This window comes from Brienomyrus brachyistius, chromosome 17 (assembly GCF_023856365.1).
Source record: "Brienomyrus brachyistius isolate T26 chromosome 17, BBRACH_0.4, whole genome shotgun sequence".
Lineage (NCBI taxonomy): Eukaryota > Metazoa > Chordata > Actinopteri > Osteoglossiformes > Mormyridae > Brienomyrus > Brienomyrus brachyistius.
Genome location: NC_064549.1, coordinates 9,793,337 through 9,810,684, shown reverse-complemented (window position 1 = coordinate 9,810,684; position 17,348 = coordinate 9,793,337). Strand labels below are relative to the sequence as shown.

The 17,348-nt window shown below is 43.2% G+C and overlaps 1 long non-coding RNA gene across 1 annotated transcript; it reads right to left on the bottom strand.

Annotated features, from left to right (window-relative positions):
- Positions 1–6,242: 6,242 nt before the first annotated feature.
- On the bottom strand, positions 6,243–13,992 carry LOC125711827 (uncharacterized). Its single transcript, XR_007383113.1, has 3 exons — positions 13,855–13,992; positions 12,778–12,965; positions 6,243–7,025 (listed from the first exon to the last, which is right to left on the bottom strand). It is a non-coding gene; the product is annotated as an uncharacterized LOC125711827 (long non-coding RNA).
- Positions 13,993–17,348: the final 3,356 nt, after the last annotated feature.

Below are 17,348 nucleotides of genomic sequence, written 5' to 3'. Positions count from 1 at the left end.
GAAAGAAAAAGAAAAGAAAGAAAAAATGAAAGAAGAAATGAAAGAAAAAAAAAACTTTTTCCCAGTGAGACTGGCCAGACAAAATATTGTGTCCTGTCAAGAACAAAAGATCAAATATAAATGCATGCTTTAGTGACTTAAGGTGTGGAAAGTTATGCTGTGTTAATAAATCAAACAAGGTGTGTGTGTCAATAATTACATCAGTTTAAACTATTTGATTGGATTTGGAAGGTTTCGCTGCAGTGCACATAGGATGTTTATGTTATATAATTTGTTTTATATATCGTCCCTCAAAATCTGTCAATTCCCTTATAACTAATAGTATCACAAACTGCACAATTTCGTTCACAAAAACAAGCCAAACAGGTTTCTCTGGGTGCAGGCACATCTATTTAAGCACTTGATTACTTTGAGTATTACCAGTCTCAACCCATGACATGACGCCGCACAGTGATTGGATGGTTATCCCAGTGAAATAATGAATATTAACTACACTGCAAACAGATCATAATAAATACTATGGGATGAAAATATAAGCCTCTTATATGCTCCTTTAGCCATTTTTAACACATGGAACGCATAAATAAAGAAATTTGCTGAATATTTACTTTTGTGAATTTAATTTTACCACTTTTAATTCATTTACCACTGTGTTGCTTTTGGAACACGCTGCATTGATCTCTTGTTGATTGATCTCCTAAATGTTGCGTTTAGGCCTGTTATGTGTGTCTGGTTTCACTGGTTCACTGGCATTTCTTGGATCATTAATGTTCCCTCAGAAAATGGATCTTGATGTTAATTAAAATACAGCATGCATTAACAGGCTGAAGTGCTTTGGCGCACAGACAACACCACTTTAATCCTTTATTTTTCCTGGGTTTCTCACTCTCGCACAGAAACAATCAAACCAGTAGCACATAGCTCCAAATCCCCTGATGAGAAATCCTCCATTTCTTGTTGGAGAAACTCGTGCAATTTGTCATACTCAGTAGTTACAGTCAAGACTGATTCTTTGTTAAATGCCAAAAGAGCAGAAGGCTAATGTAAATGTGTGCTGCTCTCTACCCCTTTTGCCACCCATGGAAAGGTATGTTGGCCAAAGGTGGAACAGGTGTGACCGGTTTCAAAGAAAAGTGAGAGCTTGTGTGTGAGGGCCTGGGAAGGCATTGGTGAGGGGGCCTGCCTTGGTTTGTGTGTGAGGGCCTGGGAAGGCAGTGGTGAGAGGGCCTGCCTTGGTTTGTGTGCTGTTTAGGCAGAGGGGCCTATGTCAGCTCTTCTTATGCCAAAGGGGAGTGTTTCTGCCTGCCATGGTTTGGAATAGACAGAGGTAGATTAAATAAGGAAGGAAGCAAGGGATTAAAGCACATTAATTAAAGAGATTGGAAGAGAAAAGAATGAAAAGCCCTGTATAATTTTACCTCTTTGAAAAATCCAGGGATATTTGAATTACTGTGCAGTGAAACATTATGATGGACTGTAATTCCATCTGAGGTGTTCCCCAGTCTTCCCCAGCTCTCCTGTTCTTGGGATATGTTCCAAACTCACCACAGTCCTCTCCTGGATAAATGGCTGGATCGATGCTACATCAGGTGGTGGTGTATCTTCTTTCCATGAGTCGGTGCCAAGATCATGTCAGATAAACTTCAGTGGGAATCGATGACGGCTGTTCACTATTTTCGTTTGTTTATGAAAGGAAACAGCTCATTGCTATGAAGGCCTGTAATGAAATGCCTGATAGTCCATCTTCTCTGGACTATCTTTAGTATGTGTTATTTATTATATTTTGTTATCTTTTATATGAAATTTGTCTTTTATATGTCATTGTATTTTTATGATGGCTTTTTAATGATAATCTTAAAAAGATAACATGATAGATGTGTTGCTCATTCCTTCTTGTAAAAAACGTTGCTTTCAGATGAATTTTATTGTAAAAATATGTGTTCCTAGTGCAGATAAGTTATAGGGAAGTTAGATTTTTAGATCAATAGTGTATGAGTCTGAGAGAGTGTGTGGGGAATTGGGCAGCAAGCCCAATTTTGAGGCAAATTCTTGCATGTACCATAACTTAAATCCTTCATCATTCAAGAACTAATGGGTGAATGCGTACAATTTAAACAAACCAACATTATTCAAGATTATATGAAAAGGAAACTGCAACCAAATGTGCCCAAACCTAACTTTGTGTAGTCTGCGTACTGGAGATATCAGCTGTTCACAGAGGATGAAATCTTTGATGGACGTGCAGTATCTCTGAGTCTCCGAAATGTGTTGTCTACAGGAGACTCATTGGAACACTGTAACATTCCATCAGAGGATCACCATCTGTCAGTATGGCTGTAAATGATAACATGTCCAGACCAAAGAGAGACAGGACATTGACCGAAAATCTCCAGTGCAGCTTGGTGCAGTTTCAGTCAGTTTCAGTCACATCCCCTTTGTTTATAGACAGCTTGTGATATAGGCCTACTATCCAAAAATGAATACATGAACAACCCTTAAAACCAGTTGCATCAAAATCACACGTTACTTCTTTAGGTCAAACTCAGAGTAGAAATAAGACGCATATGATAAAAAGAAAATATTGTGAAACCTTTGTAGAAAAATGAAATAAAAGCACAAAAAAGAGAGTGAAGAAAATCAACTTGTCAGAGACAGAAGGTTAAGATCAATGTGGTCATAAGTACACTCCACTAATGGCTTGCTAAATTAGCATTATCCTTGAAGATCTAGGTGTAAAGAGATGAGAGGGTCATACAAATGGACCAGGATTTTGAGTGTTGACATGCTGCTATGTCTTTATGCTTATGCTCCTTAATGTCAGGGGTACAGTGTTCAAGAACAGTGACATAAATGGATCCACTTCACTATCAGAATATGAGTCCTGTGATCTTAGCAGGAAGGAAACATTGAGGCTGACGGGAGTTATTTACGGTGAGTGGCCTAAAGGATAAAGGAGTAATTATAAAATGCCAAGCCTGCAAAGGGATGCAAAAAGAGAGACGATCCCAGAGGTCATTGGATGACGGCGCGCCGAGGTTCCTCCGGAGAACAAGTTTGTTCCAACCAAGGTCGACGTTTTGGTGGGAACGAGATGAGTGATAAGCCTCTGTGTTATTCTGTAGCATATCTTCCGAGTGGATATTGCTAACGATTTGCAGGCACTGGGTGCAGACACAGCTGCAGAGATTAGTAGCAGGCAGATGTAGTGTTAGGGATGTTCCTTGGGTTTATTGTGAAAGACTTCAGCAGAACAAAGGCTAGAAGGTCGCGAACACACAAACCACTGACCCACAGCTTGCCATAAAGTGGCGTACCCTCTGCTCAAGATTCAGGATTTGGGTATGGAGGCAAAAGACCTATATAAATTGCCCCCAGGTGGAGATACTTATAATCTACACATGATATTATTAATACTATTACTAGATGGCCCACCCTTGCCACTCTAAAGTAACAGGGCAGGTCATGACAGTTAAGGTTGGGTGAAAAACAAGCAATGTAATAGGGCGGAACCCTTTAAGGAGGTTCCATAGCAGCAGGACCCTTCAGAACCAGTTCTAGAATCGCAAACTTGTATCAAAGCTCAAAGAGATATCGCAACATGTTTATTATACTATTTTCTTACTATATTGTTGTTGAATTATTCCGTCGCTTGTATCACATAACTTAAATACTATTTATTTGGCTAACCTCTTGAGAAGATGGACTTTGTCAGTTCTCTGTGTTTTGTTATCTGTGCATAAGGCAGTGCTGGACTTCATGGAATCTACAGCACATTGTCATTTTACTCTGTCTGGTCTGTTATGTGTTCTGTCTGTGTCTTTGATGGAGGGGAGTAAATTAGACTCTAGCTAATACCCGCGGACGTATCTCCAGTCTTGCAGAGGCTTGATTTCTCAGCAAAAGGATGAGTTTGTTCAGCCAATAGCATGTGTGTACTTGTAAATTTGTAGGCCTGAATGACAAGAGTGCATTTGTGGGTGTTACTGTCAACGGCAGTGTCTTTCAGTCTGGTCCTCAGGGACCCTCCCAGCCAGACTGTCTTCATTTTTGCTTCCTCCCAACTCCCTACCAGAGATCTTTGTGTGTAGGGTGGGTGTTCTCATAGTGCTGGGGATCAGTGACTCAGTAACTCTGCTGTGGCCTGTGGATGGGGGGTGGTGGGTGGCGGTTGGCTATGTGCTGCTTCCAGGTCGTCCTCATAGGTCACCTGCCAACTCAGTTCCCTTAACTACTGCTTCATTTCCCATACTGGGCTGCAGACACTGCAGAGGTCAAGACACACCTGCTATCTCCTTCTCCACTTTCAGAAGTTTATTTCCTCCGTATTTCTCCTGGTATCTCCCTCAGTCTTTCCAGTAGGACTATTCCATTCTGATGTCTTCCACCTTTCCAATAAAATCGCTCCTCCCTTCTGATCTCAAACATGATAAAACAAAATATTAACGGCACATAGGAATAATAGTCTCAGATGAACTTTGATTTTGAAATACCCATTCGGCACATAGGGTGAAGACGGCTGTTAATACGGTTGCCACACGCCCCCGGGATTAGAGGTTTGCCTCCCACAGCTGCTTGTGGAATTTTGTACGTTCACCCTGTGTTTTGCAGGTTTCCTCCTACAATCTGAAAACGTGCCGTTAGGTGTCACTGAGCTGCCTGAGGGTTTGACCGTGTATCTGCAGTGGCCCGCAATCCTGTTCAGGCTGAACCCAGAGCATTGAGGCGACAGATCCAGCATCTGTGCAATTCCGTAAAGCGTTTTGAGTAAAGTAATGGATGTGTGCAAATACAATTAAAAAATGCCTATCTATAAACGCAAGTAGAATACACTTTACAGAATCGTCTAGAAATCAAAAGGGTCCACTAGCTAGCACGGTCAAAAAACTGTATCGCTCCATGCTTCGATAATCCTTCCTTCCATCCAACTTTCTTCTTCCAGCAAAACTGCCTAGTCGTCATGCACAGACTGCTCACTATCAACATAGGGGTCTCCATTTACACATTGCTAACAGAAACAGATATTACTATAACCCCAATGAAACATTTCATAGAAAGTATGCAAAAATAAGACCGATATGAAATTGCATAATAAAAGGCATTAAATAAAATAATTATCTATGCCTCTAACGAAGAGGAAACCTCTTCAAACATGGTTAGAATATACAAAAAGCACACATTTAATAACAGTTTACCAAGCAAGTAATCTAACAAATAACTAAGTGGGTCCAAAATTTTTGTAACAAATTGTGTTTTCAGCGCCCCCCCCCCCCCCAGACTGGGACTGGAATAATCCACACAGTGGCACTGTCTTTGTTGCTGTGCCGCAGTGTGTGGATTAGGCAGGAAAGTAGGCCAGCATGAAAAGCAGCCTGTGACTGCATTAGTGATGCTGACACTGGGATTATGCTGGCAGGTGAATCCAAGGCTCAGCCACAGGAGCACGGCCAAGCCACAGATATGTGTACGAACCCAGCCTCCGTTTCACTGCATTCTGTCTATTTAAAAAATGCGCCAGTTGTCTTGTAATTATTAATTGCATGGTGGATCCGTGGCCACAGGTCTAGGGATGGGAGGTGAGGTCCTGGCCTAGTACTCTGCGGGATTGTGGGATTACTATTGTGGGAGACCTGGCCTTGAGCCAGACTGGCTCACCACACCAAGATAAATTCTTCCACGATAAATTTTGCCAGCCCGCAAACCCATCAGCCCTCTCCCGTGACCCAGAGACATGCATTTAGGTGAATTAGTGTTTATAAATTGCCCACAGACTGTCCCATCCGGGGTATTCCACTGTCTGCACTGCATTATATGGGCTTCAGATTTCCCACAGCTCTGCACTGCATGTACATCATTTAAAGGTGGTTCTTTTGCAGTGGCCAATTAATTCATGAAAAATACGAACAGATTGGCATTTAATCATAATGATCAGTTTCAATGTACAAGAAATAAATGTAGATATATTCTAAAGCTGTACAAAACTTCAGACAGATGCTTGGGGTCAGGCTGAATGATAACACTGGTATTCAGTGATTTTGGTGCCAACCATGTCTGAACGGTTTTATATTAAGTTTATGGTGCTGATTATGAATATGACTCCGGTTTTATCAGATTGGCTCTAGTTTATGAGATATTTAATAGGTAATTCATTAATTAACGCATTCAGAATTGCAAGAATATTTTTATTTTAGTTACAACTAGTAAGTAAACAGTCTAACATCATACAAAAACAGACCAAAGACCAAGACAGACCAAAAGCTATTGCATTTGTTATCACACACTAGTTGCATGATTTTCGTGGATGTCCATTATCTTAAAAACTAGAACCAATTCAGCAAAAGTAATGGGATTTTTTAATTTAATTCAGCACCCTCAAAATACCCTAAATCCATTCAAAAAACCTTGGCACCTGAAAAAACAAATTTGTAGACCTGTGTAATATGTAATGTAGTTTTCGACAGGGGATTATAGCCAGTTTTTGTTGATAATCCGTCTGTGGCTTATTCCCAGGTCCTGATACTGGAAGCAGTCAGAAATAATAATCCCTGGTCTGGTCCCCCCTGAAAGTACCCTTGAAACACCCATAATGACTGCTGGCCATGCTTTGGTTACCGCCGTCTGGCCAGCTCCACCTAAAAATGTACTAGAATGACTGGCCTATTGCCCCGAGGAATCACACTTAGCGATGTTTACAGATCAGACAGAAAGAGATGAAAACTCATCAATTCAGTTACTTGAATTCAAATGTACTGATATATCACTTTCGACATCGGGTATTATAACAAAGCATTTAGAGAGTCCCGAGGTCCCCAGACACTCTAGGGGGAGGTCCATGTTCCTCTGGCCTGCACTGGGCAATTAGCAGAAATAAGTAAAAACATGAATTCAGGCGAGCAGCAGGAGGGCACAGGACAACAGGTGCATTATGGAGCAGGCAGGTGGGCCGGCACAGGCATACAGCAGGCAGGCAGGGAGGCCGCTGGGCAGGCTGGAGGCTCCCTTATGTCTGGACCTCTGACTGATTCACCCTGGAAGGGGGGGGGGGGCGAGTAAATGGAAAGTGTGTCAGCCAGAGCAGAACAGGAGAGAGGCAATGCAAGAGAGCAGGGGTTGGTGTCAGAGTGGCAGCACTGCCAGGACTGTCCATCCAACATCAGCAAGAGGCTATGGGAACAAATTCAGCCACATTCCTCCGTAGCTGGGTATCTGTAATAAGGTATATATAAGGTATATATACCAAATTAATGACATTTAGTTTAATGAAACTTGGAGTCCTTGATCCTATGGATCTGGGAGCAAAATTAAGAGTTTAATGCTCAGTTTCCATGGCTACATTTCCCATCAGGCTTTGAGGTGGTGAAGGGGGGGGGGGTGAACCTCTAAGTCCATGCAACTTCACAATGTCACTACGCAACACAGTTCACGTGAATATAACCAAAGTTATAAATCATACATTAAACCCTGATATTGCTTTAATTGCAAGTGTGTTGTAAGCAAATAAGATCCACAGACCGACAAATATATGAATAGGCGATGCATGTTGCCATAGCAATATTGGCAGTGGTTGCTGTTATGGTTACAGTCAAAGCCCAAGACTACTTGGATGTACAACCAGCTAGCAAAAGCCATTTTAAAATTGGCTTTCTGGAGTTCTCACCTGACATGTTCATATTTGCATGCCAACATTAGGCTGTAATATTCTTCTAGCAGTCAAAATGACCAACTTGCATATTTCATGCCTTGTTACATCTGCTGTGCATTGCATAAACACTTTACACAATGATTGCCATTGTGATTATTGTGAAATGCTCTCTGTGACCTTACTGTTTACCCTGTCCACCCTCACAAGAAAAACCTCTTATCAGGATATTCAGACAGATATGGCTAAAATTGGCTAAATATTCAAATACTCCCAGAAATCTGAGACCTGTGGCCATTAAGGTTAGTATTCAGGCCAAAAGAATCTAGTTCAGATTAATGAGCAGTGCAGAGACATTTTGGGTTTGGGCATAAAATGCGTTAGATTATACTGTGAAAGTAGAAAGGGTTGGAATTCCTGCTGTTCTTTTTCTTTCTCTCGGCTCACAGAACGTTACAGTAATGGCATTGACCTCTGCACTGACTTTACTTTTCTCCCTGATATCTTCAGGCCTCACTAAATCTTTTCATTTGATCTTTATTCTCAGATTACAGGTAATGGACTGCTGGCTTAAACTTTCTCTCCGGTCTTTTGATGGGTAAATGTTGTCCTGGACATGTATCATGCTTCAGTCTGCAGTTTCGGCCCAGCTAATTATTTGTTGGACAGTAGCTATATTTTCTTCCATGGGAATGTTGCACAAAGTCAACATTGTACTTAAAACGCCTTGGGGAAGTATTTAAACAAACAAACAAACAAACCAAAAGTTCAGTTAGATAAAGCATTTGCCAAGCTAATTAATGATGACCACAAAGATGACTATCAAACTAAATTCCAAAGCAAAGACCAAACCTACAAAGCACATGTGGTCACAACAAACAGCATACTTCACAGGGTCAAAAGGTCAAGCCAAAGTATCTTTTATTGTCAGCTTCAGATATATTATCTGAGAAGTCATACACTGAGGGAAATATTGTTCTCGCTGGTCATGGTGCAGATGAAACTGTAGACAGCAACCTATTCCAGTTGGCTCGACCTTGGAGAATGTCACTAAGTTTAAGAGGTTATCATAACCATTCTGATATGATCTGCCTTTTCATGGTGTCTGGTACAGAAACGAGTGTGTTTCAGAAAGCTATGAACTATCTCTGTGCTGGCAAACTTAGGGATTATAGCACTATACCGCTTTCTCAAAATTATTGTTTACTTGCTTGAATCTAATTTAGCACCACTTCTGACATGAAAGTCCAGACCAGCGACATTTGTCACCCATTTACACTGCACAACAAGACTACAGCACAGAATCATTATCGCTGCAATATAATCACTCTTCTTCAGATAGTGGTTTAATTGAAATATGTGTAATTTTAAATGTTAAACATTAACTCCTTCTACAGAAAAGGAAAGTGCTTTGTTTGCAAGCACATTTGAGCCGATTCTGGCTGAGTTGTGGCACATTCGGTTCACTGTCGGCAACGGCAAAAGATTGCTTGCCGACTGTGGGCCGACCACGGTGAGTGACTCTGGCTGACAGTCGGCATTTTTCTTGTGGGCCAGAACCACGGGAGTTGTGGAACTCACTCATAGTATTTCTGTGAGCGAGGCAGAGATCGCTGATATGTGCAGGTTAAAAAGAAAAGCTGTAAATTGTTAGAAAAGAAAAGCTGGTAAATGAAATTGGACGGGAGACTTGCCTAGGAAAGAGTGTTATATCATTTGGGGTTGGAGACTGAGAAGGTGGATATTAGGGGTGTGCTCCTTTTAGCCAATCCCTGGCCTCCTTGTGCTCCTTTTAGCCAATCCCTGGCCTCCTTGTGCTTCTTACTCCCTCACATTCCCGTTTTCCCCATGTCTTCTTTGGCACACATTTGTAACATCTGTCATTTCTAATTAAAATAATGCAACATGCAAAGTTCCCAAAGATCCCTGGATGTCTAGTCGGGGTTGGTATTTCTGTCTATCTGCCCGCTGTGGCAGGAGTTTCTGTGTGTGTGTGTGTGTGTGTGTGAGAGAGAGAGAGAGAGAGAGAGAGAGGTACCTAACCTTATGGGGACACAATGTCCCCACAACATGTGACTGCAATGAAAAGAATTTAAATGCAAAAAGACATGTTTACCCGACGTGTGTGTCTGTGTATGTATGTGAGTCAGAGAGTTAATAGGTGTGTGTTGGTAACCGACTCCTCCGATTTTAAATTCCATGTCCCTAAACTTCAAATCGATGTAGGAGGTTCTCAGCACACACCCGGTGATTTCGGTGCACTGTCAACCATCGAATGTTAGCCAAAATGAGATCAGTCATTACCACATCATAATTTTAGAACGTCCATTTCATGACAGTTTTTCCGGAGCAGGCAGCACAGGGCTAGACTATCCACATCTGGTCAGCAAAGCCTTTCTCAAGAAATCCCTCAGGACCCAGATTTTCTAGGAAGACCTCAACTAACTCTTCCGTTCGCATTCTGGCTATACTTTGTTTATGGTGTCATGGCGACGATGGGCACCATTGTATTTTTCACTTGTCTTGTAAAAACTTAATCCTCATGCTGTTTTGATTTGTCTAATTCCATGGATGTTAGGATCCAACAGTGTCTTGTAATGTGTCATATCGCTCTTGCTCCTCTACTTACTTGTACTTGATTCTGGTTACTCACTGGTTACTCAGCCTAGCAGCGCTTGTACTTAACTCGCATCCTTGACAGCTACATGCTTGTGAAGTGATCTCTGCCTCACTTTTAGGTCGCATTAGACAAACACATCTGCCAAACGAATAAATGTATTCTAGATGTACAGTGAACCTTGGATGGGATGCCAGTCTATTGCAGGGCATATACACTCACCTACTCATGTATTACAGGCAATTTAGAGATGACAATTAGTTTAACTACATGTTTGTGGACTGAAGGAGGTAACTGGAATCGCTAGAGAGAACCGAGTGAAAAACTCTACACTGACAGAGCAATCCAAGGCCCTGCAGCTGTGATGTAACCATGCTGAGCCACTGTGACTTAGACCAGCACGTAGAAAACTTTATCTTGAATTTATAATAAAGGTCAAATTTCATTAGTGTACAATTCACAGTAAGTTGCATAACTTAACATAACATGACTTAGCAACTGTGTGGGGAAAAAAAACAAAAATGTAAACAGGCGTTAATTTGGGCGTGTAACAGAGGAAAAGACACTATTGGATGTCTTGAATGGGAAGGACCAATCATAGAGAGATGTAGCAATACTCTGTGGAGGTCTACCGGAAATATGAAATGTTCTCTATGCCCACATTAGACAGAAACACAGAATGAATCAGGAAGGGAAGAAGATGAAAAAAGGGTTGATTATGAGATGATTAAAAGGAAAAAAATTAAAACTATTTACTCATTGGTTGGCCTCTACAAAAAGGAGGTTTGAGGGGTGTTTTCTGTATCCTTCTGGAAAATAGAGCAGTGATAAATATTTAGATATTTATGTTAGCTATAAAAATAAAAAGAATATGTATATAGTTCAGCTTGTAGTATGTGCATGTATGTGCCCTGTGATGGACAGATATGCCATCCAGGGTGTATCCCAGCCTTGGGCCCTTTGCTGCCTGGGATAGCACTCCCACGTCCGGATAGCAAAGGGGATTAGAAAATTGATAGATAAATGGATGAATTATAATTCATATCATATAAAACAAGGTGAACCTTTATTTGTCATTTGCAGAAGTACACTGGAATGCTAATCTTCGCCTACCCCATCTTGCTGTCCATGAGACACAGACACATATGTAGGTGAGAGCAAGTTTGGGGGGTGACAGCACAGGGTCAGGCAGCGTGCAGCGTGCCCAGACCTGGAGGTCAAGGGCCTGGCTCAAGAGCACATGGACATGAGGCTCTACCTCTGAGGCTGGAGCTTAAACAAGCAATCTTCTATTCACAGACAGAGAGGCTTAGGCGGCTGTGTTTGTATGTGATGAACCTGGTAGAAATTAGATTAATCAGGGATCAGGGTGTGGTCATCAGGTCCAGTCTCATGAGATCTTCATGAGAAGATCTTCCACTGTCAGGCCAGGTTAGAGAGCAGGCACTGGTACCGCGCGTTGCCATACCCACCACTCAATGAAACACCTCTGGATCCCAGTTGGCAACCCCCCCAGGCTGACATGCAGTCTAGTCCCACCCTCCTTGGCCTGGTCCAGCCCCTTGGGTCCACAGCAGTGAGGATCCTGCGAGCCGGATCACCCTCAGGAAATCGAGCCACATGGCCGTAGTGCCGTAACTGATGCCCCTTCACAGTGCGGGCAATGTGTCTCATTCTGGATTCCCTGAGTAACCACTCATTCAATACAGAGTCAAACCAGCGGTACCCAAGGATTCTCCGAAGATCCACAGTACCGAAGGAGTCCGGTCTTTGTTTCAGGTCACTGGATAGCGTCTGTATCTGACAGCCGTACAGCAAGACAGGGAGCACCAGGAACCTAAAGACTTGGACATTCGTCTTCTTACAAAGATATTGGGAACGTCACACCCCTTTCCAGTGACCTCCCAATCATGCTCTCCCAATCCGTCTGCTGACTTCATAGGAACAGTCACCAGAGACATGGATATTGCTGCCGAGGTAAGTGAACCTCTCAATGCAGTCGACATTCTCTCCACAAACAGACAGACTGCTGATGGTTGTGCCCAAGAGGTCATTAAAGGCCTGGATCTTGGTTTTTATCCAGGACACGCGCAAGCCGTCGTCGGCAAAGTCAAGATCAGCAAATCTTTCTTCAACAACAGATGCCCCCCAGCTGCTGGACTCCATGACCCTGCCCAACACCCAGTCCATGCAAGCACTGAACAGAGTAGGAGCAAGCACACACCCCTGACGAACCCCAGAGTCCACTGAGAAGAACACAGAGGTTCTGCCTCCACTCTGCATAGCACTCACAGTACCAGTGTATAGGCCAGCCATGACGTCCAGCAACTTTGGGGGACCCCGTAAAGTCTCAGAATGTTGTACAGGGCAACTCGATCAACTGAATCGAATGCTTTATGAAAATCAACAAAGGCTATAAAGGAACCGATATTTGTATTTGTGCTCGATGAGAACCCTCAGTGCCAGGACGCAATCGATGTTAGATTTTTAAAGATTGCTTGCAATGCCAGGAAGACAGCCTTACCACCGGCGTGGAGAAGTTCACCCTGGACACCACAGATCCCTGCGGGGGCCGAGTGCTGCCATGCAGTCCTGACCCTCATCGGCTCTCCGGCGATTTCCACTCTTGCTGGGATGAGTCTGCTGAAGGCTTTCCCCATCTCCTTCCTGATGCATGCAGCCTTCCTGTGGGTGGCTGCGACAGAACTACTCCTGCAGAGTTCAGAAAACGGTCCTGTCTGCTTCGTCAGAGCTCTGTGAAAATTTTACCATGGCTGGAGTGCCAATCCTGCCACCAAACCCCAGATTTTTCCCTACAAGTTGGAGGGCTGTTTGCAGGACCGTTTGCAAGTGTAACATCTTACCTAGGACTATCCTGTTGTTATATCTTATGCTCTGGTTGGTGCAGCTTAAGCACTGGACAACAACAAAATATATCAAATGTACATGTGTACAGGAGCAGGGATGTGTGTAAGCCTAAATGCAAGATACCTTATAAAATTCTGTCAATATGTATGATTCCTAAATTCGCCCCGATAAAACAATGAAAAACTAGCTATAAGAGGAGCTTTAATTGCAGATATGGTAAGGCCCATCCAGTCATAAGTATAGGCTACTCTATGATAAGGCAAATTCCAAACAATTGCATATTTTGTGGAGTTTTATGGAGATTTCAAATAGGAAGGAAGCAAAAAAGATTTAATTTGTCCACCTAAACACAACTGTGTCCCAACCACAGGACAACATCGAGACTGGGAGCTAAGCCTGATAAGGCCTTTATTTATAGTTTACTATCATTCTCCAAGAAAATATGCAAACATACATACAGATACACTATCTCTTGTGGCTGCAGAGGTGGCTGCGTAAGATAGCAGACACACAAACACCAGTCCTTTCATTGCCACATCGTCATCAATCATTGTCAGCGGATCAATGCGTCAGCCAAGGTTCAGAACCGATGTCTTCAGTCATTGATCACAATTAATGACGTAAATGTCTATTTATAGTCAACCTTAAAATCAGAGAGTGACCTTGATCAGCAGAGAACAACCACGAAATGGGTGCATGGGGTATAGAAAATGATTTTGAGTATCAGGGTTACCTATATCGATGAAGCAACATCTCCGGAGCTAATGCACACGAGTGAAAGTCCACCAATTAAATTAATAACAGAGGCTTTTTCAGGTCAGCTCAGTCCTAGCCTCTGGTAATTGTGGCCTCATGTTATGTCCTCCTTTGTACTTTGTGTTTCTGTAGAGGGTATTAAGTTGCACGGCTAACAAAAAAATCTAGAATCACATGGTAGGATTGAGTAAAACTGTAACAGGTTTCACCGAACAGCTCAGCATCGGGGAAGTGAACTAAATCATTGTAGTTGATAACTGCGCATTTATCAAGCTAACAATGTGATGTATTAACTAGGCATTTTTTCCATGTCGTAGATTGGGGGGCGGATTTTTAATTGTTTGCTAATAAATTTTGTAGGGTCTGCAAGTGGTCTGTAGTTACTAACCGCGTCTGTCAGCATTCTCATCCCATAAACCATTAACTTGAAAAAAAACAAACCCACCCTGCTTTATACTGGGCTGTCCTATACCAGTCGAAAAACTGCTCTCCTATGCAGACATACACCCTCCCTTCGTTTCTCATTAATTAACCCTGTAAAGGAAAGGGGAAAATGCATTAGCCATTTACCACTACTTGTGTTGGCCGTCATCAGCACAGCTGACCGGCAGCCCTGCTGTGTCTCATATATTTCTGTGCTGCCTTTATATAGAATCTGCCCCCTGTTATTACAGCACAAGCTGGAAATCACAAGCTAATCCTGACATCTCCTTTTCTGAAGTGCCTTGGGGTTTTCGCTCGCCATCCTCGCTGCCCGGGTGCCAGGGCTAACTGCAGATAGATCATTTTAGCAGACATGCTTGCAACTAAAAGGCCAGTCTTTTTCCCCATAATCCTCTAGTGTTGACATGTTTTCTCATTTCCAGTAGACACTTCCATACATGTGATTCTGATCTTATACAACGCGACACCCATGAGATGATGATTAATCGATGTCCTGGTGTACATGGGCAGGTTGCACGTGCTTGTAGGTCTGCTGCTTAAACTGTTTTCGCCGCTTAGATGTTGATCCCACGAGGCTGTCTCTCCTGGCAAGGCCTCCTGCTTTAAACAGCAGCAGTGGAATCAGGTTACGGTGTGCTAATGTGTAAATGCTTAGAATGGCCTTCTGTTGCTCAATGTAGAGGAACACACTCCGATGTGGTAAACACCAGGGAGCACGGCAACGCCCCATACCGCCCCCATACCCCCCCCCCCTCACCCCCGCCTGTGAGTTAGCGATGAAATGCGAATCTAATTAGCAAAATTGGTCCGTGAAATTTTGCCAACCCCAAATCAGAAAAGAAAAGAGTTTGAACCCCCTTGAAAATTACCCCCCCTCACCGAAGCAGGAATCCCCCCGAGATGATGAAATTTGTCATGGAGTCTCCATCCATCTGTCCATTTTCTGTAACCATTATTCAGGGCTCTGGGGGGTCTGGAACCTATGGGTGCAAGACAAACCAGGATGGGGGGCACCGAGCCATCGCAGGGCACAGCCACTCACCATTCCCTCACCCACACACACTTATGAGCAATTCGTTTAGTAACGTCAATTAACCTTAGCATGATTTTTGGATTGTGAGGGAAAATCGTCAGTACCTGGAAGAAACCCCTCGATGACACGGGAAGATCATGAAAACTCCACACACATGGAACCAAGGAACACATGAGACTCTAATGCTGGTCCCAGAGGTATGAGGCGACAGTACAAACCACAGCACCACTGCCATCAAGGGGCCCCCCACCTCCCAAAATTTATTCATGGCTACGATCCGTGTCTTAATTCTTATGTAGAAGCAAATGTCATAATAGTGTAGAGGTGTGTGTCACACTTCCGGGGGGGGGGGGGGGGGGGGGGTGTGCCACGGCGAGAAATTCCAGGACATGGAAAAATACAACGAGCTACCTGAACTGGAAAGGTGCTGCTGGAAACACAATATCCAGCTCAGTAATCAGGCCCCCCCCATATTTCTCGGCAATCACATGCCTCCCATGCCACAAAGAACAAAAGGTACTTTTGCTGCTTCATGACATTCGTGACATTCACTTTCACTCTCACTCGTGTGTTCACCTGTAAAATGTGGTTCTGACCAGGCAGCATTTTCCATGTTCTTTTTTTGGTTTTGAAATTATGCTACAATTACACAATCAGAAAAGGGTCAAAGAAGATTTTCGTCTTAATGCATTCGGCTGAACTTTTAAATTGCATCTCTGACATGCTGAAAGTAAACTTCCTTTTTATTCTGGTCAGATTGCAGCCAGTACAAGACATTGTACTTAGACCTTCAACATTTCAAGTAAAACGAAGCAGTCAGCTGATCCTTACCGTAGCAAGAAATCAGGCCTGTAGGTATAATGCATCTCTCATCTTTAACCATTGCAAAGTCATGGCGAGGCTGGAATCTATCCCAGTAAGCAGAGGGGCACCTGCCCATTACAGAGCATGCAAACTCTACATGCCCGAGGTTGGGAGCGAAATCAACCCGGTGCTGCTCCCTGATTCACAGCGTCCCAAACGTACAGCTCAAAAGAATGATTGTGTGTTTCCTTCTGACATCAAAGGAGCTGACAGTTTGCACCGGAGAAGTGAAAAGGCAAAATCATCAAACACAGAGGCCGGCCTTGCTGGCTCAAGGGAGGGATCCGTTGCTACATTACGATACACACCAGCATTTCACACACTGGTTAGACTTCAGGACAAACACAGACATGCCAGTGAAGAGTCAAAACACCAAAGATACACTCAACACCAAAACATATACGTGTGTAATTTGGCATATTTCATTCGATTGTCACCTCGAATGCCGTATCAGTTGTGCATGTCAATTAGTAAATGGCAAGATTAATTAGTACACAGAGAAAGACAGAGGCACGCCATTCTCACTGTTAAATCACAAGATGATACAACAGTTTCTTCATGGGCTCTGTGGTTCTGTGCTTTGAGGGGGGGGGTGACTGGACTTGGAGACATGGGAGGGAGTGGAAATGGCCAGGTGCAGAGAGATGATATCAGCCCCTCCTGCCCACTCCTGACTGCTGCAGCGCCTCCTCCTCGCCTCCTCCGTCCATAGCCTCTGTTTCTCACGACACCGAACACCACGGGGCATTGAGGCAGGCCATTCTTGAGTCCCATTTATCGAGGTCACGTGGTGCCCTATCGATTTACCAGCTCGGTAGAGGGGCCTGCGTTGCCACAATGCCACTGTACAGAGGCACACTCTCACAACTGACAAAGCAGATCGTTTCATGAATGCAGTCTCTATTTTCTTATCCTTGATGCCTGTACACTCCCATGTGAAAGTCCTCTTACTTTCATTACAAAAGTTTCCTGGAGAATTTTATTTACATGCAAAAAAAGCACTTCTTGCCAAACTCCAGAGTAATCTGATATTCATTACCTTATTTTTTCTTAACAAATTGTCTGCCAGAAGGAAGTATTATTGAAGATTTAAACTGCTACTAGATCTGATTATGGAATTTAAACCAGTC